General features: G+C 40.4%; 1 long non-coding RNA gene across 1 annotated transcript in view; it reads left to right on the forward strand.

Annotated features, from left to right (window-relative positions):
- Nucleotides 1-389: 389 nt before the first annotated feature.
- The window catches only part of LOC126952629 (uncharacterized), a 31,389-nt gene continuing 9,598 nt past the window's right edge, over nucleotides 390-22,180 (forward strand). Inside the window, exons 1-3 of the long non-coding RNA XR_007724962.1 lie at nucleotides 390-453; nucleotides 1,977-2,100; nucleotides 4,578-4,688. This is a non-coding gene — a long non-coding RNA (uncharacterized LOC126952629). The remainder of the gene's footprint in view (nucleotides 454-1,976; nucleotides 2,101-4,577; nucleotides 4,689-22,180) is intronic.

The following is a 22,180-nucleotide window of genomic DNA, read 5'->3' on the forward strand; positions in this document are numbered from 1 at the left end:
GATCAGCACAAAAGCTGCAACAGCCAAAAATGTTTATGTAGAGGAAAAAAACACTGTCAGCGTCACAGAACCCTTCCCCCCACAGCTAAATTCAAGTCCTGAGCCAGCCAGCTGCTCCTGACTGCTTACATTAAACTAATTTGTGCTGCTACATTGCAGCTGCTTAATTTTTAGTCTGAACTTTATCACCAATAAGTGTTACAATAACAAGCGATATGATGGTATCTCTGAAGAAATATCCATCAACCCCCAAACAATGACAGCCTCACAAGAGTAGACTGCAGAAAAACAAATTTAAAAAACAAAAAAAAAAAAAAAGAAAGGAAGAAAGAAAATTACCCCCACACTGCCTCTTTAAAAGGGGGGAGGGGCAAACTTTTAGTGGGAAAGGCTTTAAAATGCTGCTTTGTTCCAAAGGCCGTTCTGCAATGATGAAGGGGGATGATTGAAAAGGTTAGTAGCAGGGGAAGAGTTAAGAAGTAAGATGTGCTTTTGCTAAAAGGGGGTGATTTGCAAGGTGAGAGCCTTAGAATGGGGAAGGCAGTTTCCTCACAACAATGCAATCGGTACTTTCTCTCTTGCTCACCGTCCTCCAAAACGCTATGCAAACCCAAACTGCAGCCTGGGCGGTAATTTCAGAGTTGCCCCAAACATTATTCTTTGGCCAGCCGGGCACTGGAGCTTACAATATTCCGTGTTGTTCCCCATGTTTTCCTGTGTTATTTTCCTAGCTCAGTGTAAATGCAGAAACTCTTCTTTGGACAGAAACAGACACTGACCTGAACTGGTTTAAATTCCTGCCAAATATGCAGGCACTGTTTTTGCTACATTTTGGAATTTGGCTTAGACCATGTGTCAGGCATTTATTTGTACTCAGAACTAGAATGGAGACCTAACAACTTCAAAAAATAAAAGTTGTTTTTTTTTTTTAAGTATTAAGAATGACCTGAAAGTTTTCTATTATTAATTAGTTTGAATACGATTCATGTTTTTAGTTGAGATATCTCATTACACACTCTCCTGTTTACTGCAGGGAAAATTCAGTTTCACCCTGCTCGGTAATTACAAAAACAATTCCTTTGAAAGCAAGGGAAGAACACCCATGTCAGCTATTTACAGCATTTTAAAAATTCCGTGGTTTTCAGAATTAAGGTTCAAAGTGAATGTTATTTATGTTGAGTAATAAAGTAGTTTTTCTTGCACAGATATACTAAATGCAAAAAGAAATGTTTACACGGGAATGATTTTCCCAGGGGTGGGAAGGGGGTTGGGGAGGTGGAGGTTTGGGCCCACCCTAGGTTTTTCAACTTGACACCTTTACATCTTATGGTCCCAGCCCAGGTCCTAGCAGATTTCTTTTTTCAGAGAGCTGGTAAATCACGCTACGGAACTGACTCAGAGTGCCACGGGGCATGGCCTTGTTTCATGGGTTTCTATTGATGATCCTCCACCATGGCGGGGCAACTGTGTTTGCAAGAGCCCTCCAGGAGAGGATCCCAGGGGAAGTAGATGGATGAGGAGTCCCTGGAGCCCATCAGGATTACTCTTCCCCTCCCCCTCTCTGGTGCCAAATGGGTCACTTGCACAGTGCAAGGCTTTCTCTCCACAGGGCTCAGCGTGATACCTCCGTCTGCTGTTGGCAAAGCTTGAAGACTGCTGGGAACTCAGACGAAAGCCTCCTCAGGCTTGGAGGTGTGGCAGGGTGTAACTAGAATGAGTGCAACTTTTTAAAAGGCACCTAACCATATAGGCAGGCTAGGAAGGCTGCAAGAGGGAAGGGCAGCCGAGCAGAGGAGGGGAGGGTCGCTCAACAGCAGCTTGCTCTTCTTAATGATAGAATTAGCAGCAGTGTTTGGTTGCTCTTGAACAGAGTAAAAGACCTTAATAGGCCAGACGTCCTATTAAAACCTCAATTGTGAAATTAGAAATTAACTTGATGGAATGTGACAGCCTATCTTACCTATCTATTCTTTCAGAGCTGGACTAAATTAGTCTAACTAGGACACTTGAAGGCTTGTGAATCAGTTCACACGATCAGTGTGAAGAGCGGGTATGAAGACCCAGATGCTGGTGTGTGCGTGTGCGTATAAGCCCCAACAGGTATGAATTCAGAAGCAGTGGATATGCGGGTACTCTTCACTCTCAAGCAAGACCCACATGACAGAAAGTTCTTGCTACCAGCCAGGAATGATCTCATAGGGTTGAGCAGTTTGAATTGGCTACTTTCCTGAAAATCTCTAGAAACAAATCCTTTTCGACATAGCCTTTTCCAGAACAGCACCAAATTAGAGTAAACGCCACAAATCCTGAATTAGAATCGTAATTTCGAAAAGCGGCTATTTTTATTCTTGTGGGCTCCATAAGCAGCAAGGCACTCTGGTCACCGGTTCCTTCATTACGTCTCTGAACTTCCCTCAATCTAGCTTTGCTTTTTAGCTAAAAATCAAACCTTTCTGGCGTCTAATTGTTGGAGAAGTGGAAACAGTTAATGGAGTATGCAATGGGGTATGTTGTAATTTCCAATTCACAGCATTAACGCTTGTAGTCATGAGCTTGAAATGTAGCATTTTTCACAGAGGAAAAGTGTGGAAAGCATATATATGACTAAGGAGTACAAATGTTGTTTTGCATTTTTGCTTACATATGAGAGCACAGGCCAAATTATAGAGTAACAAAAGTCAGATATATAATTGTCTTTCATAGCATTTTTCTTCATAGAATTATAAATGACTTATCTAAAATTAAAACCACCATTACTATTAATATTTTTATATAAATATGAAGCATTTTTCCTCCTAATATCTTATGTGACTTTACAGATTATCAAAAGAGATAATGCACATGAAAGTGTTTTGTCAACTATGGATGCTATTTGAACATAAGGATTATTGACATTGTTATCACATCTGTCTCCAAATTTTTTTTTTTAAGGTGGAGTCTTGCTATGTCACCCAGGCTGGAGTGCAGTGGCAAGATCTCGGCTCACTGCAAGTTCCGCCTCCCGGGTTCACGCCATTCTCCTGCCTCAGCCTCCCAAGTAGCTGGGACTACAGGCGCCCACCACCACGCCTGGCTAATTTTTTATATTTTTAGTAGAGATGAGATTTCACCATGTTAGCCAGGATGGTCTCGATCTCCTGACCTCATGATTCACCCGCCTTGGCCTCCCAAAAGTGCTGAGATTACAGGCGTGAGCCACTGCGCCCGGCCTCTCTCCAAATTTTAACCAGTAAAATTCTATTCTAAGGGCTGGGTGCAGTGGCTCACACCTGTAATCCCAGCACCTTTGGAGGTTGAGATGGGAGGATTGCTTGAACCCAGGAGTTTGAGACCAGCCTGGACAACACAGGAAGATCCCATCTCTACAAAAAAAAAAATTAAATAGCTAGTCATGGTGGCACGTGTCTGCCACTCCTACTTGGGAGGCTGAGGCAGGAGAATTGCTTGAACCTGAAAGACGGAGGATGCAGTGAGCCAAGGTCGCAGAACCTGGGAGGCAGAGATTGCAGTGAGCCAAGATCAGGCCACTGCACTCCATCCTGGGTAACAGAGTGAGGCTCCTTTTCAAACAAACACATAAACAAATAAAAAATCTATTCTATCTTTTATTTGAAGATAGGTAAACAAAGGTATATTGACTGCAAAATCTTCCAAGAAACAGAACTAAAAGACAAAAATCTTGTAACAATTCTTCACTCAATTAGAATGTATTGTCTGTTTACTGTGTGTGTAGTAATGGGGCAATCCTGATGTCATGCAACTGAAGACACACTCTGAATAACTTCTTCCTTCTCAAAATATATATCTCCACCCATGTATAGTGCCCTCCCATTCAAAAATCAGGAAACTACACAACAGAATGAGAGGCCAGTATCTCTGAAATCCCTCAGCTGGCATGCACCCAGCTATGCTAGATCCAGAGCGGTGAACGGTGGGGGAGATTTGGACAGAGCGACTCCTACCCAGGGCAGACCTATCCGTGAGGCTCACCTGACGTCGTGCTCAGAGGCCATGATACTTTTAGGTGCCCATGAAAATGTTTTAATTACTTTTAAAATCTGAAGGAAAAAAAGGAACTTTTAGGTCAAAGAAAGATTTATTTATTTATTTATTTATTTGTTTCTAGACGGAGTGTTGCTCTGTCACCCAGGCTGGAGTACAGTGGCGCAATCTCGGCTCGCTGTAAGCTCCGCCTTCCAGGTTCAAACAGTTCTCTGCCTCAGCCTCCCTAGTAGCTGGGATTACAGGCACCAGCCACCACATCCGGCTAATTTTTTTGTATTTTTAGTAGAGATGGGGTTTCACCACCTTGGCCAGGCTGATCTTGAACTCCTGACCTCGTGATCCACCTGCCTCAGCCTCCTAGTGCTGAGATTACAGGCGTGAGCCACCACGCCCGGCCTAGAAAGCTTTTTTAATATATACCGTATTCATCTTTATACCAACATGATCATAAAATACAATTTTTTACTTTTTCACTGGGGGAAAGAGCCCATGAAGGCAAAACATGGCTGGGTTAGTTTCCTATTCCTGCTGTTACAAGTTCCTACACACTTGGTGACTTCATTATCTTACAGTTCTGGCGGTCAGAAGTCCGAAATGGGTCTTACACGACCAAAATCCAGAAGTCGACAGGGAGGAAGAACTGAGGATCCTACATCCTGTGAGGGAGCAGCGAGAGCACTGCAGTAAGACATAACCCTCCTTTGCCTCTCTATGTCCTCTGCCCCATGCTGCTTATGTCCTTATTGAAGTTAAGAGTCCGGCTGTCATTGAGAACCTCTGGTACTGCACCATTTGATGAAGGGCTATGAAAAACTCCCCTGAGAACAGCAATGCACACTGATCCTACCAGCTCATTCACTTTAGAATACACTCTCTAAAGCCAATACTAATGGCTGTAGACAAGTGGGGCAGGATTGTCAAGATACCTCTACCCAGTTCTTTCTACAGAACTGGTCTCTACACAACTGTCTGGTTCTCTGAGGTCACAGCAGTATAATCTTAAGGTGACCATTAAAATTTGATTGACACATTTTCAGGATTTAAAGTAAAATTAAAAGAATGTGGAAGGCAGCTGTTTATGGCACTGTAATAGATAGCCATGTTTACGAAAACAAATTCAAGTTGAGCAATGATCCAGCAGATTTTGTTTGCCAGGGAGGACCATTGAACCAATGGGACCCACATTTTTCCCACTTCAAGAGATTTTTTTCTCTCAGTGACATTATGTAACTGACTCAGATCTCATTTTTCCTTTACATACCCAGACAACCCCAGAGATGCTGAGACCCCAGAGATTTCACTTTTTATCAGATATTTGGCACAAAGAAACACTTTTGCAGTCTATAGTTTAAACTAAACAACTGTCTGGGACACTCTTGTGATTGTAGGTGCTAATTTCAACTCTCTGTTAACCCATTCCTCAGTATTACCATCTATAAAATGGATGTAGTGATAATAAACTAAGTCATGAAATTGTTTATGAGGAATAACCACTGATGGGATTATATGGCACTTTACACACATAAAATCCTAAGTAGTCCAAGCAATCAAAAGTAACACTTCCCACTGACATCTCCATAAAAGCCACTTTCTTCTGAACAAATACAAACTTTCCAGAGATGTCTAAGCCACAGAACTGCACAGGCAGATGGGAAATGTAAACCCTACAGAGAAACAGAGAAATGAAACGAAATCTGCATTTGAACATTGGAGTTTTATCACAATTGCAATATATCTAACAGTCTTCCTTGTTTTAGTTACTATATGTTATTTTTCTTACCATAATGAAGAAAAGATATCACAGAAAATGATGTTAAAGCAGGCCTAACATACACTTGCTGAGTTTTCTGGTGAAAGATTATGTTTTCAAAAAACTTCTCCAAGGGAAATTCTTTGAAGTGTTTTTACTGCCATTTGATGGGTTAAAATTTTGTTATTTGCATTATTTTGAAATGTCTTTGTACTCTAAAGCCTGGTAAAAGGATGCATAATTGTGGAAAACAATTTAATAAATAAGAGAAAACTAACAGTAACAATATAAAATACATATGGAATTCCTGACTCCAAAGAATTGAAATGGGGAGAGGGTGATTAAAATGAAGAGAAAAGTTGACAAGTGAAATTTCAAGCAGTTTTATTTTTAATGGGAAAAAAAAATTCTTCACCATTAATGTGTAATCTGCACAAAGACAAGGTTAAAAAAAAAAAGAGCAGAGTCAGGAAGGTCAGGGTGTTACATCGGATTTGTGCAGAGAAATTATATAATAACACTTTGGATAGATGACTTAAGTGAAACTGGAATAATGACATCCTGAATATTGTTTGGCCACAAACAGTAGAAATTTCTCCCTTTGTAATGCCTTCCACCTCATCCTTGCAAAACAGGATAGGGAACGGAGCAAACTCTGAACAGCAGAAAACTACATCCAACCACCAACAGCAAAGAAGAGAAAAGAAACCATGAAGTGGGCTTATATTACTCCAAAATATTCTTTGACATTCCCTAGATTTTTTTTTTCCATTTCGCTACTGTACTTGCCCAACCATGCTGGGGTGTTATGCTATTTTAGACATGAGTTAACAGGTCTCTTTACATACACACAATTCCACATTCCAGTGAGACCTATTATATCCTTTTCCTCCCTACCCCACCCTTGCAGTGCACACACACACACCGCTCTCTCTCCTTCTCCACCCACACAGTACCATCCCCCTCTAGTATTTTTTATTTGTTGTTCAACACTTCCCCATTACTGAATGTTTCCAAGGCCATGCAAATCCACATGCCTGAGAAAGGTTTTCTACCATATGACATGGTTGATTCTGCAAAATAAAACAGCTGTAGACAGAGAGCAGGTAAAACAGAACAAATGGCAAAAAAAAAGGAAGAGGCTTTGACTTGGCTGGTAATTGAGAGGGTGGGAATAGACCTCAGGGGATCTTGTAACCCTTGCTACTCAATATGCAATCTATGGACCCATAGCATCAGCTGGGAGCTTGTTAAAAATGCAGAGTTTCAGCTAGGCACAGTGGCTACAACTATAATCTGAGCACTTCGGAAGGTTAAGGCAGGAGGATTTCTTTTCTTTTCTTTTCTTTTCTTTTCTTTTCTTTTTTTTTTTTTTTGAGATGGAGTCTCGCTCTTGTCGCCCAGGCGTGTGCTACCACGTCTGGCTAATTTTTAAATTCTTTGTAGAGATGGGGTTTCTCTATGTTGCCCAGGCAGGTCTCAAACTCCTGGGCTCAAGAGATCCTCCTGGGGTGCAGTGTACACTATTGTGTGTTGCAGTGCGCACACACACACCCCTCTCTCTCATTCTCTACCCACACAGTACCATCCCCCTCTAGTATTTTTTATTTGTTGTTCAACACTTCCCCATTACTGAATGTTTCCAAGGCCATGCAAATCCGCATGCCTGAGAAAGCTTTTCTACCATATGACATGGTTGATTCTGCAAAATAAAACAGCTGTAGTCAGAGAGCAGGTAAAACAGAACAAATGGCAAAAAAAAGGAAGAGGCTTTGACTTGGCTGATAATTGAGAGGGTGGGAATTGAGAGGGTGCAGTGACGGGATATCAGCTCCCTGCAACTTCCACCTCCTGGGTTCAAGTGATTCTCATGCCTCAGCCTCCTGAGTAGCTGGGATTACAAGCGCCCGCCACCATGCCCAGCTAATTTTTGTACTTTTATTATAGACGGGGTTTCCCCATGTTGGTCTCGAACTCCTGACCTCAGGTGATCTGCCCACCTCAGCCTCCCAAAGATTACAGGCATGACCCACCGTGTCCAGCGGATTTCTTTATTATTATTATTATTTCAATAGTTTTGGGGAAATAGGTGGTGTTTGGTTACATGGATAAGTTCTTTGGTGGTGATTTTTGAGATTTTGGTACACCCATCACCTGAATAGTGTACACTGCACCCCAGGAGGATCTCTTGAGCCCAGGAGTTTGAGACCTGCCTGGGCAACGTAGAGAAACCCCATCTCTACAAAGAATTTAAAAATTAGCCAGACATGATGGCACACACCTGTAGTCCCAACCCCTCGGGAGGCTGAGGTGAGAGGGTCACTTGAGCCCAGGAGTTCAACACCAGCCTGGGCAACATAGTGAGACCCCCCATCTCCAGAAAAGAAAAATGCCTACTCTGCATCAGACCTACTGAATGCACATTAAAGACAGAGAAACATTTCACTGTGTCAGTCTCCACTGAAGACACTTGTCAATGATTTAAATATCTATATCCAATGGGGAGAAAACTCATAACTTCCCTTGGTACATATTCCAAGAACTATTAGCCTACGTAATCAAGATGCAACTACACTCCTCACCCTTCACCCATCAGCTTTCTCATAATTTATTGGATTTTTTTTTTTTTTTTTTTTTTTTTTTTTGCTGTATGTGCAGATTCCTATTCTCCCAACAACTTCATGGCAATGTAAGGTAACTACAGTCTGGTTGGATGAGATGGCTCACATCTGTAATCTCAGCACTTTGGGAGGCTGAGGCGGGCAGATCATTTGAGGTCAGGAGTTCAAGACCAATCTGGCCAACACGGTGAAACCCAGTGTCTACTAAAAATTCAAAAAAAGAAAAAAAATAGCTGGCCATCGTGCCACATACCTGTAATCCCACTTACTCAGGAGGCTGAGGCAGGGGAATAGCTTGAACCAGGGAGGTGGAGGTCACAGTGAGCCAAGATTGCTCCACTGCACTCCAGCCTGGGCGACAGAGTGAGACCCTTTCTCAAAAACAAAACAAACAAAAAAAAGGATAACTACAGTCTAAAAATGGTGGGATTTGGAACAAAGACCTAAGGCCCCAATACTCTCTACCCACTCAGATATTTAATACTGTGATAGGTGCTTCATCCTCCATCACACCCAGTGAAACCTTACAGAGAGAGAGAAGGGTGAGAATAGTATTACTCTCCCAGAGGCATTTTTATTTGAGTAAAAGAAATGACTGAATCTATAGTATTTGGCAGAAGAAAAGAAATTTTATTTTTTCCTTTTTATACCAAGAAGTTGGGCTGGAGGATGTTCCCTTTATCAGGTCTTACAAGCCTTGTTCATAAGGCCAGCCCTGCCTTCACTGCAGAGGCAGACGGTTATTTTTTAAGCATTACTTGGAAGTTTGTTGGAAAGTGGTTCCTAGGTCTTAGAAATAATGGAAAACAAGACATGAAGGATCAGAGCAGAATTATGTGAAGTCACCTTTAAAAAGGAAGAATTGCTCTGTTAAAAAAATGACTCTACCCTAAAGGGGGCTCATTGCCATGGAAAGATGGTAAAGGAAGACTCTCAGAGGCAAACAATGGTAGGACCCATCCAGGCGCTCTGGGAATGTCCGCTCCATTATCAGACTTCGAGGTTGATTGAGCATTTTTGGGTCAACTGAAAATTCATTCTTTTAGTAGAGATGAATGCAAAACGTGCTGCTAGACCTTAACAATTTCTGGTATTGTTGGCAAGATTATTCCAAATGCTGTTTAGATGTTTCAAGCCAACTTAACCTGATGCCACCATACATCCGATGTATCTAAATCCTACCTTTCAGATTCTGCCCTTTGAAACAAATTTGAAGTATGGGTTGACTTGCCTTAAAGTTTGAGTACTCAAGGAAAGGGCTAATCATGGAGGTTCCAGTATTCTGGTTCTTAATGCCATAACTTCTCACAGTCAATAAATGGGTTGACTTTCTAAATTATACATCAATCTTAAAAGCTGGGTTAATGTGAGTCACCCCACTGAGAAAGGAACACTTGCTCAAAATGCTGACACATCAGCATTCTGGGCCTACAAGCCTTGGGACTAAAGACAAACTATGATAAGTTAATCAAAGCCCAAATGGCTGCTCTGTGAAGCTTCTCCAGAGATAATCCTGGGCCCCTTAGTTTGTGGTTACTATACTATTATGAAAATGGGATTACAAATAAATCTCTAAGGTCTGTGGTTCATGAAACTTTCAGGACTCTGTTTTATTTTGTTTTTTGTGTGTGGTTTTGTTTGTTGTTGTTGTTGTTGTTGAGACAGAGTTTTGCTCATGTCACCCAGGCTGGAGTGCAATGGTACAATCTTGGCTCACTGCAACCTCCACCTCCCAAGTTCAAGTGATTCTCCTGTCTCAGCCTCCCCGGTAGCTGGGATTATGGGCTGGCTCCTGCAACCACGCCTAGCTAATTTTGTATTTTTAGTAGAGACAGGGTTTCATCATGTTGGTCAGGCTGGTCTTGAACCCCCGACCTCAGGTGATCTGCCTGCCTCGGCCTCCCAAAGTGCTGGGATTACAGGCATGAGCCACCGCACCTAGGACTCTTTAGAAATATTTACTTAATACCCCACAAAATGCTGGGAATACCATGGGAATGTCAAAGCACAATCATAAAGTCATCAAGGGGAAATTTTCGCCTAACTATTTTTCAACAAATATTTTCTGTGTTTCTCCCATGTGCCTGGCACTGTGAGTAATTGTGAGAACACTTTGAATGGGGAAATAGACAAGCAAGAATTCATAATGCAATGCGCTAGTGCAATAACAGAAGAACAGGCCAGTTTTCTAAATTGTGTTTGAGTTGATACCTAAAGGGGAAGAAGGATTTGGCCAAGTTGGTGATCTAGAGAAACTGACTGATCTGCAAAATAAAATGGCTGAAACCATAAAGCAGTTAAAACAGAATGAATGGCAAGGAGAAGAAACAACCATGACTCCTCTAGTAATTAAGAGATAAGATGAACATAGATCCTGTAGCCCTTGCTACTGAAATGTGGTCTGTGGACCAGCAGCATCAGCTGAGATCTTATTAGAAATACAGATGGTCTTTTTTTTTTTTTTTTTTTTTGAGACAGTCTCGATCGCCAGGCCAGAGTGCAGAGGCTCAATCTTGGCTCACTGCAACCTCTGCCTCCTGGGTTCAAGCTATTCTCCTGCCTCAGCCTCCTGAGTAGCTGGGACTACAGGCATGCACCATCACCCAGATGGTCACCAGGGCGTGGTGGCGCATGCCTGTAATCCCAGCACTTTGGGAGGCCGAGGCGGGTGGATCACCTAAGGTCAGGAGTTCAAGACCAGTCTGGCCAACATGGTGAAACCCCCATCTCTACTGAAAATACAAAAATTAGCCAGGCGTGGTGGCGGGCACCTGTAATCCCAGCTACTCAGGAGGCTGAGGCAGGAGAACTACTTGAGCCGGGGAGGTTGCAGTGAGCCAAGATCACACCATTCCACTCCAGTCTGGGTGACAGAGTGAGAGTCCGTTTCCAAAAAAAAAAAAAAAAGGAAAAAGACATACAGATGGTCCCCAATTGATGATGGTTCTCCTTAGGATTTTTCAACTTTACGATAGTACAAAAGCAACATGCGTTCTGTTCGCTCCTTTATTGATGATGAAGTTAGGTCTGGAGAAATCTATTGTAAATTGAAAAAATTATAAATTGATGAGTTTATCTGGATGTAACCCCATTGTCAGTTGAGGAGTGTCTGAATAGAATTTACAGCCCCATCTGAATCAGAATCGATATCGTGGCATGTTTAGAGAACTACACGTCTTTCCATATTATTAGATGGTAAAGTCATTAAAAAATAGCCAGAGATAAACCTAAAAAGCAAGGGAGGGCTAGATTGTAAAGAGTCATATTTGCCATACAAAGGGGTAAGTTTGGCCGGGCGTGGTGGCTCACATCTGTAATCCCAGCACTTTGGTAGGCCTAGGCAGGCAGATCACTTGAGGTCAGGAGTCTGAGACCAAGACCAGCCTGGCCAATGTGGTGAAACCCTGTCTCTACTAAAAATACAAAAATTAGCCAGGCGTGGTGGCACACACCTATAATCCCAGCTACTTGGGAGGCTGAGGCAGGAGAATCTCTTGAACCCAGGAGGCAGAGGCTGCAGTGAGATGAGATCGCACCACTGCACTCCAGCCTGGGTGACAGAGAGAGACTCTGCCTCAAAAAAAAAAAAAAAAAAAAATATATATATATATATATATATACACACATATACATATACATATACATAGGGGTAAGTTTAAGAATTGCAGAGTGGAGAGAGAACGGATTTTTATATTCAACATGTCTCTAATAGCAGGCTGAACATTTCTCAGGCTTTTGGCTAGGATTAAGTGTAACAGCAGGGTGAAGAATGGATTCAACCTAAGACAAGTTTATTAGTTCTAACCAAAAAAAAATGAAAAAAGTGGAATTAAGGCAGATCCAATACGAGTTTTTTGAGAGGCAGACAGGACAAGAACTAATGACTGATTCATCTAAAGAGTAAGGGAGAGGAAGGAGAAGACTAAGATTCTTGTTTCTCACTTGGATGCCTACCTGGATGATGCTGCTGGTCATACAGCAGCAGGGAAAAAAATTGGACGGAGAATAGGCAATGGGGTCAGAATGGTCTCTTCCAGACATGTTGAATATGAGGAACTTTGTACACAACTATGTAAAAAGAGCTATTTATATATTTGGATCAAAGGAGTTATATATTTGAAGCAAAGCTAAGGAAAGTTACAGAAACGGAGACCTAGAAATCACCGACACAGAGAATAATTGATGCCATAGACAAAGATATTATTTAATATTTGCCAAGAAGGCTGTGAAAAGTGAGAAGAGAATCTTCCTCCTGCTTATTTCTGCACAAAGTTCTCTCCTCTTTCCCTTACTGCCCCCCAACAAAAATTCTGGTGTACCGTTGTCATTGCTGGTGAAGAGCAACTAGTTTCTGAAATTTTTTGTGACATTTCTAATTATCTCTGAATATATCTGTCCAAAATTCCACTTCATTATGGTTATACCTTGGATCAGATGATTGTATGTGAATCTGATTTTAAAATGCATACCTATAATTTCTGAAAATTAGTGTATTTTCCACTCTCAGAAATATGTGCATTTTGCAAGGTCATTTACCTAGTTCTTATGTTTAGAGCAATAGCCAAAGATACGTAATTCCCTGGTAATTTCTAACACCCATGGTTCACCAATATCAGGCATTTTGGGAAACAGACGAACTTTGTGCTGATCCTCCTACCACACTGCTACATAGAATGCTACTAGTTCTCTTCCCACTTTCTCTCCCAACAAAAGGCTCATTAAAACCAGGAATAAAGTGACATGATGTCTTGGATTGTATCTAAAATAATCCAGTGGAGTTCAAATGGAGAGAGAAAGGGGTTGGATGGGAATATATATGAAAACAAGACTGATCATGAGTTGATTATGGTTGAAGTTAGATGAATAATATTGGAGTTATTTTTGTGTATGTTTGAAATTTCCATAATAAAAAGTTTTCTTAAAAAAAAAATAAATGATGATCAGCGATTGACTCTAACTTCTTGCTCAGGACCAGATTTCTAAGGACAGGGCAGGACACAAAGTAAATAATAGTTTATCTTTGGATTGATCAATACTCTCAAACTATCACTCTTTGCTTAAGGCGTTTTTGTCATTCCAATTAATCTAACATCATTCAACACATTCATTAACATTATACTTACTACATCTTCCAAATCATAATTAATAGAAATAAGACCAAGTGTTTTATGGTGGTATAAATCATTGGGAAAACCTTCTCAATTATATAGTTGATGAAAGCAATAAATGATAATAATTCTGCAAATTCACCTCAAGATGATCCTCAACAGATCCACAAGGTTCATTTATTTAATTTAAATTCCTACATAGTACATTGAAATGTCTTCAATATTTCAAAAGCCAAAGTTAGAAAAATAAAAGTATAATGACAGTTATGTCTCATTTAGCTTTCAATCTACTGTTGGGGGGGGGTTGGGGGAAAAAGATATTTTTACAAGAAATATTTACAAATAGAGCCACAAAGTCTCTCACTTAGTTCACCAATTAGAAACAAATCAGAAAATACATTTTTAAAAACGTTGACTTTTTGAGCACACATAACGAAAATTTCTAACATCAAGTGAGTAAAGAAATATGTGTTTATTTTTGATGCCATACTATGTTGCTAAAATAATAGAGAGAAAGAATTAACTGAACCAGAGATGTTATACATTGTTGTGAAAAGGATTCTTGAGTCTAAAAAGGTAGAGAAATAATTAATGCTGTGATTCAATCCATGTTGATATTCTTACCCTCAATACATGTATACAATTATAAATATATATATTGTTGTTGTTGTTGTTGTTGTTGTTTTTGTTGTTGTTGTTGAGACAGAGTCTTGCTTGGTCACCCAGGCTGGAGTGCATGACGTGATATTGGCTCACTGCAACCTCTGCCTCCCGGGTTCAAGCAATTCTCCTGCCTCAGCCTCCCAAGTAGCTGGGATTACAGGCATCCGCCACCATACTCGGCTGATTTTTGTATTTAGTAGAGATGGGGTTTCACCATGTTGGCTAGGCTGGTCTCAAACTCCTGACCTCACCTGATCCTCCCGCCTCGGCCTCCCAAAGTGCTGGGATCACAGGCATGAGCCACTGAGCCCGGCCTAACAAACATTTATAAACATCTACCACAGGCCAGGTACTTTCTAGGCACTGGAAACAGAGTGGTGAATGAAAGAGACCAAGCAGCTAGCATAACCTTACATTCTAGCAGGAGAGACAAGCACAAATGAAGGCATAGAAATGTACTATGCGAGTAGTGATAGGTACAAAGAAGAGAAATTAAATGGAGTAATGGAGACGAAGAGATGGAGAGGAGGCACAGGCCACCTATTTTAGTGGCTTCTCAAGAGCACGTTGCTCCACAGTTTTTAGGTTTTCCTCTGGCTATAAATGTTTAAATGGTTGGCACCCACCTGTTTTAGTTTCTCAGAGTAGCAAATGATCTAGTTAATCTCCTAAGGTTCTTTTCTATCCTATCACTTTATTATCAATAACTTCATGATTAACCACATTATGAACAACTCTGTTTTTAGAAATTTGTTCAAAATTTAATATTTATGGAATTCTAACAGTTTCATGGTCCATCTTCCCTAATTCTCTTTTCATTCTAACAGATTCTTTCTCTGTTCCCTGTCCCCCCGGCCACACAAATTACTGACATGGATCATAAGTCAGGTATTCAATGTGGAAATGCATTAATAATGTGTTTATACTGAAAAAGCTACACAAATTGTTCAATAATTTTACTACTCATGTCCCAGATTCTCCCTGCATAAGCTCCTGACATATCACAACCTGGCCACAAATTAGTGGACTGGGGTCAACTTCTGAGTCGAGGTCCAGACTGGTCATCAACTCATGGGAACACCAGCACCAAACCTCTGCCCTAAACCAGGTGCCTTAAACCAGGTCTCATGGGATACTATCTCATGGGAAATTTAAATCTGAGGCTCACAAGTATGTCAGCAAATACAAAGCACTGTGGAAATAAGTGTGCAGTCAATGCCATGAAGCAATAGAAGCAGAGTGTAATGAGAAGGCACGTTCTACGGAGAATGAAAGTGAAGAGAGAATTGCACTATGGAGAAAAAGCAGGTAGACTGGGCATGGTGACTCACGCCTGTAATTCCAACACTTTTGGAGGCTGGGAGAGTGGATCACTTGAGGCCAGGAGTTCGAGACCAGCCTGTACAACACAGTGAAACCTGTCTCTACCAAAAAATACAAAAATTAGCCAAGTATGGTGGTGTGTGCCTGTAGTCCCAGCTACTTGGGAGGCTGAGGCATGAGAATCTCTTGAACCTGAGAAGCAGAGGTTGCAATGAGCCAGGATATCATGCCACTGCACTCCAGCCTGGGCGACAGAGTGAGACTCTGTCTCAAAAAAAAAAAAAAAAAAAAAAAGCAGGTAGAGGAGTTTTGTCCCAAGAATAGCCTCCTCCTCTCAGCCTCCTTGAAGCATCACTGTATGGCACATGCCAGGAACTTTCCCGAGATAAGTCCTCCTTACTTCCCCTGGGTTTATTCTTACTTAAAAGCCTGTCAACTGAGGTTACCTGACAGTTACAAAGCAGGATTAAAACTACATTTAATGAAGTTTACCATCATCATTTATGCAACAAAATGACCCTCTTAGTCTGGCTGATGAGGCCACTTATCAATAACATATTCCAAAGGCTCATTGTATGCAGAGCATTCCAGAAAACATAAATGGCACAGGAACATTGTGATCTATGAAAGGGAAATTAATAAATAGTAGCACTCTGGATAAAGTTTTACAGGAAGTTTAGCATGAAGAATTGCATGATTGCAATACAGTCATGATTAAGAGCACACACTCTGGACCTCTAGACTGCCAGTGTTTGGTTTCCAGCCCCCCAGTTAAAAGCTGTTTAATTTTGAGCAGATAACTCCAATCTTTCTACACTTCAGCATTTTCATTTGTAAAATTGAGAATATTAATAGTTCTGCTGCAGAACGTATTGCAATAATTAAATGAGTAATATATGTAAAATGCTTATTGTTACACGAATAGCTTATGATAATGAAAAGGATGGAATCTACAAGTACAAATATTGTGAATGATAAAAAGAAAAAGATTGGGCCAGGTACAGTGGCTCATGCCTGTAATTCCAGCACTTTGGGAGGACGAGGCAGGTGGATCATGAGGTCAGGAGATCAAGACCATCCTGGCCAACATGGTGAAACCCCATCTCTACAGGAAAAAATATATATATATACAATTAGCTGGGTGTGGTGGCGCGTGCCTGTAATCCCAGCTACTCGGGAGACCGAGACAGGAAAATGGCGTGAACCCAGGAGTCGGAGGTTGCAGTGAGCTGAGATCTCACCACTGCACTCCAGTCTGGCAACAGAGTGAGACTCCGTCTCAAAAAAGAAAAAGAAAAAGAAAAAGATTGTTTCAATGATATATTTATCCTCTACATTGATGCTAGTGTTTTACCATGCATAAAGGCTCCCCAACAAGACTATAAACTCTGGAAAATTCAGGACCATGTTTAGTTGGCATGTTGGGAACTTGGGAACTGTCACAGTTTCTAGCACATAGTAGGTGCCCAGTAGTATTTGTTAAATTAACAACTGGCTAATCTAAGCCCACTTGTATATCCTTGTCAATATACTCAATTATATACTCAATAGTACAATCCTGTCTCACATTTATTTTTACTTTTTGTTATTCACATTTGGTTTTATCTATTTACCTTGCCACTTCATTTATCTCTTGATACATAACTCTCCTTGACAATAGTGCAAGGGGATTCAAACTTACTGTGACTATATTCCTGCTTGGTAAAACATAAGCCCTAATATATAGAAGTCTTTTCTATCTATTCTTTAAGTGTAAACACTTTATCACATGTATGCTTCATTCTAGATTCTGACAGAAACAGAGTAGGAAAACTGTGGCTCACCCAAGACCCAGTCTTTCCCCAGGTTCCCCACAGATAAGCTCTGAATCTGTTATAATTGACTCACCACGACCTGCATACATTTAATTCCTCATGGCATCTTTAGATCTTTTTTGCCACATCCTTTTGCTCTGACTCTAAGAGGAAGCCAACCATCTCTTCGCTGGCCTGTGCCACAGATGCCTTCCATGTCAATACCATCTGTGATCCCGACGGAAATGATAGTTAAAATTTGTTGCATCTGTTATTGAGCCTATCTTTGTAGTAGGAGTAATGAAATTTGGCTTCTAAACTAATTCATCTTTATGCAGATAGCCCAAACTAACCTGCAATTAAAACACTGAAAGTAGACACAACTGGGAGATACAAAATAAATGTGGGAAAAGTTCTTTTTCAATAAAGAAGCATGATTATTTTGAGAAACATCAACTCCAAGGACTATAAGCTAGTAGAAATTAAAATTATGGGAAAATAGAATTTTGCCGATAGACTTGAAATTGTGAAAATAGGTAGAGTGTTTGATAACCTGAAATAAACCTTTCTAAAGCACTATTTTTATAGTGGAACCAGGGGTAGCTATTATTTTGTTATTATTTTAATTGTTTGTGAACATATGGGATAAAGAAAAGGAACATAAATGTGATTGCAGCTAAAGTATACCTGAAAGAGTCAATTAAATTCATGTTCTAAAGAAGCATAAGAATGATGATTCTGTCACTCAGAATTGAAGAGGCTTAATGTACATTGTAAATTAGTAATGTTTAAGATTTTCAGATAGTGTGTATATTGATTAAATAAGACATTGAGAGATTTCAAATGGCCAAAAAGTATAATTGTCTTTATGTATATCAAAATATATTTTTGAAATTTCTGAATTTCTCAATCATATAAACAGTAAACATCTAGCCCTAGAAGAAAATGTAATCCTGTTTTACTTAGTTGGACGTACTTTTTCATACACAAGAACATTTCGCTGGTTTTCCAGTGATCACACAAGTGACTGGTGATAGTTGGACGAGAGCCCCAGCGCCCCACACTTCTTCCAGGCCCCTGTGAGTTCACCCTGCACTCAACAGAGTATAGACAGTTTAACGAGTTAGCCAGAAAATCCTGGGAAATCTGTCTCAGTGTAGACTATTCAAAGCTGGTATGCATCATTGTAATTTGCTAACAGTGAATATTGATTCTGCCACAAAGATAAAATAACGAATTGGCTGGGTACAGTGGCTCACGCCTGTAATCCCAGCACTTTGGGAGGCCCAGACAGGTGGATCACAAGGTCAGGAGATAGAGACCATCCTGGCTAACACGGTGAAATCCCGTCTCTACTAAAAATACAAAAAAATTAGCCGGGCATGGTGGGTGCCTGTAGTCCCAGCTACTCGGGAGGCAGAGGCAGGAGAATGGCGTGAACCCGGGAGGCAGAGCTTGCAGTGAGCCTAGATGACACCACTGCACTCCAGCCTGGGTGACAGAGCGAGACTCCATCTCAAATAAATAAATAAATAAATAAAAAGGAATTTTCCCAAACAAAGATTCAAGAGATAATTCTTTAGTAAAGAGATAACTTAATGGCTTTAGTTTCATGGACTAATTTATCTTAAATTATGAAGATTACAGAATAAGACATTTTTAGGGCCATTTCACATAGATGAATCAAAAATTCAATCTTGAGAAGTACGAACAAAAGCAAAAATTAAATGCTATTCCAGAGAAACATATTTCGAGTCCTACCCTACCGTATTGATTGCTCAGGGTTGCATAGGTATAAAGCAGGATGAAAATTTTATTTAAAGAAGTTTTACCAGCATGATTTATACAGTAACATGGCCATCTATGGAAGGAGCATCGCTCTGGGGTTAGGTTGCCTGGATTCATATTCAGGCTCTATAATTGCCTAGGTGCACACCTCAAGCAACCTGCTTAATCTATCCCAGTTCCCTCATACAGAAAAAAGTGTAAAATAATATCTACTTCTAAGGATTATTGTGTGGGTTAAAAAGCTAGTGTAGACTGGGCACGGTGCCTCACATCTGTAATCCCATCATTTTGGGAGGCCGAGGCGGGTGGATCACGAGGTCAGGAGATTGAGACCATCCTGGCTAACATGGTGAAACCCCATCTCTACTAAAAATATAAAAAATTAGCCCGGCTTGGTGGCGGCACCTGTAGTCCCAGCTACTCGGGAGGCTGAGGCAGGAGAATGGCATGAACCCAGGAGGTGGAGCTTGCAGTGAGCCGAGATTGAGCCTCTGCACTCCAGCCTGGGCGACAGAGCGAGACTCCGTCTCAAAAAAAAAAAAAAAAAAAAAAGCTAGTGTATAAAGTGTTTAGAACAGTCTGGTGCATACTAAATGCTCAATAAATATTGAGTTGCTGTTATTGTTTTTATTAGTGCTAAGTAAGTAGGTCATCAATAATATATATTCATGGACTGTGAATACTTTAGAAGACACTGGATTTTCCAAAGGAAAAATATGACTTACCAAGAAGATTATGATGCAGTGGAAGAAGAAAGAAAAATACAAATATAACTGATAAAAACAAAAATGTAAATAGTACAATAAAGTCTAAGTGGAATAATGTAAACAAATGTTACAAGTGTTAATAATTATTATAATTACCCCACTACTATCCATTAGTGATCAATAATTTAGTAAATTGTGCATAAGTTCACACTTTTACTGTCAAGACAATGGATTTTTTAAAACAGGTGGCTGTAAAATTCTAAGTAACTTTGAATCCAAACAACATATTTTAAAAGCAACTACTGATTACCTAGTATGAAAAAAGAACATTTACCTCAAACAGTAGCTAACATATCTTCATAAAACACTCAACCCATTCCTTTTAAAACAGGGATGCCAGCATTGTTAATCTTGTTCTACACATTCTAGTCAATGCAATAAGACATGAAATGGAAATAAGAGTTATAGGTATTATCATTCATAAATGATGCTATGGTCTACTTAGAACTTTCAGGGAATACATTGAAAAACTATTATAATAGAACTAATAAGAAAGTCACCTAATATGATCGAAAACAAAGCCCATACCCCCAAAATCAGTACCTTCTTAAATAATGCCAGCAATAGCAGTAAATGTAAGGATAAACAGATTCTTTTCATAATTGCAGTTTAAAAAAATGTTAAATGCCGAGAAATAACTTAGAAAAGGGTAGGACTTCTGTATTTCCCCACCTCACACACACACAAAACACCTGCAACAACTTATTGAGAGACAAAAGAAAACTTGAATAAAGTTCATATACCATATTCTTAGATGAGAGACTAAGTATTATCAAAATACCTACTTTCTGTGCATTCATTTATCATTTCCAGTCAATTATAATAAAAACATCAGTGAAGTTTTCTCAAAGTTGGCAAGGTGATTATAGTGTCCTCTGGAAGGATAAGGCCAGATTTCACTTGGATTTAAGGAAATTAGAAAACATGTCTTATATATCCAAGCTTATGAAGCAAGGGTCATGCACATACATATATGAATAAGAAAAGCCCGGAAGAAAATTATTTTAGGCATGTTTATCTCTGGATGATGGGATTATGGGTAGATTTTTGCTGTTGTTGTCCTCCTGCATTTGACAAAATCTTTACAGTAACTACTCTATCTATCTATCTATCTTTTGTTTGTTTGTTTTTGTTTTTGAGATGGAGTTTCACTCTCCTTGCCCAGGCTGGAGTGCAGTGCCACATTCTCAGTTCACTGCAACCTCTGCCTCTCAGGTTGAAGCGATTCTCCTGCCTCAGCCTCCCAAGTAGCTGGGACTACAGGCACCCACCACCACGCCCAGCTAATTTTTGTATTTTTAGTAGAGACAGGATTTCACCGTGTTAGCCAGGATGGTCTCGAACTACTGACCTCAGGAGATGAACCCTCCTCGGCCTCCCAAAGTGCTGGGATTACAGGCGTGAACTACTGCACCCAACCTACTTATCGATTTTAGAATTAGAGATAATATACCTTTTTAAGAGAAAAAAGGAAATGAAAAAAATAAAGGAATAGCTTGGACTTTGCAAGCAAAGATGATAATTTTGCCATGATCAGTAAAAACTGTACTGATCCACTGAAAATCCACTTATGAGGCCTTTAAGCATATCATTATTAAATCCTGTGTTGAGACGAGGTAATCACACAGGTATAATCTATTAAACTTGTTAATTATTAACTTGTTAATCTGTTTTTGTTAACTATTAGCCTGTTAATTATTTATTTAAAAAAAAAAAAAAACATTTAATGCCCTCTACCAGAATTTGGCAATCAAGAAGAAGAAAATGACTAGAAATGGGAAAACCACTGAGGTGTGCAAAAACTGAAGATGCCTTTTGAGGAGAAGAATGCACGTGGGTAGTTGAGGCACAAGAGAGCACTCGGGCAGACAATGAGATGTGAGGTGGCTGCCAATGAGAAAGAAGAGATTTTGCGGAGTCTGTGCTAGCCCTGGGTCAAGATTCTCAAGGTTCCTTACTCAATTTGAATCCATTTTACAAAGATTGAGAGAAGTCTCCTGTGACCTCAGCACACTATCAGATGCTGTAATGGCCACAAAAGCAATGTGAAACAGGGTCCTTGGCCGGGTGCAGTGGCTCACGCCTGTAATCCCAACACTTTGGGAGGCTGAGGCAGGCAGATCACCTGAGGTCAGGAGTTCGAGCCCAGGCCGGCCAACATGGTGAAACCCCATCTCCACTAAAAGTAAAAAATTAGCTGGGTGTGGTGGCACATGCCTGTAGTCCCAGCTACTTGGGAGGCTGAGGCAGGAGACTCACTTGAACCCAAGGGGCCGAGGTTGCAGTGAGCCGAGATCATACCACTGCACTCCAGCCTGGGTGACAGAGTGAGACTCTGCCTCAAGGAAAAAAAAAAAAAAAA

The sequence above is a fragment of the Macaca thibetana genome, chromosome 4, assembly GCF_024542745.1.
Source record: "Macaca thibetana thibetana isolate TM-01 chromosome 4, ASM2454274v1, whole genome shotgun sequence".
NCBI classification, from domain to species: domain Eukaryota; kingdom Metazoa; phylum Chordata; class Mammalia; order Primates; family Cercopithecidae; genus Macaca; species Macaca thibetana.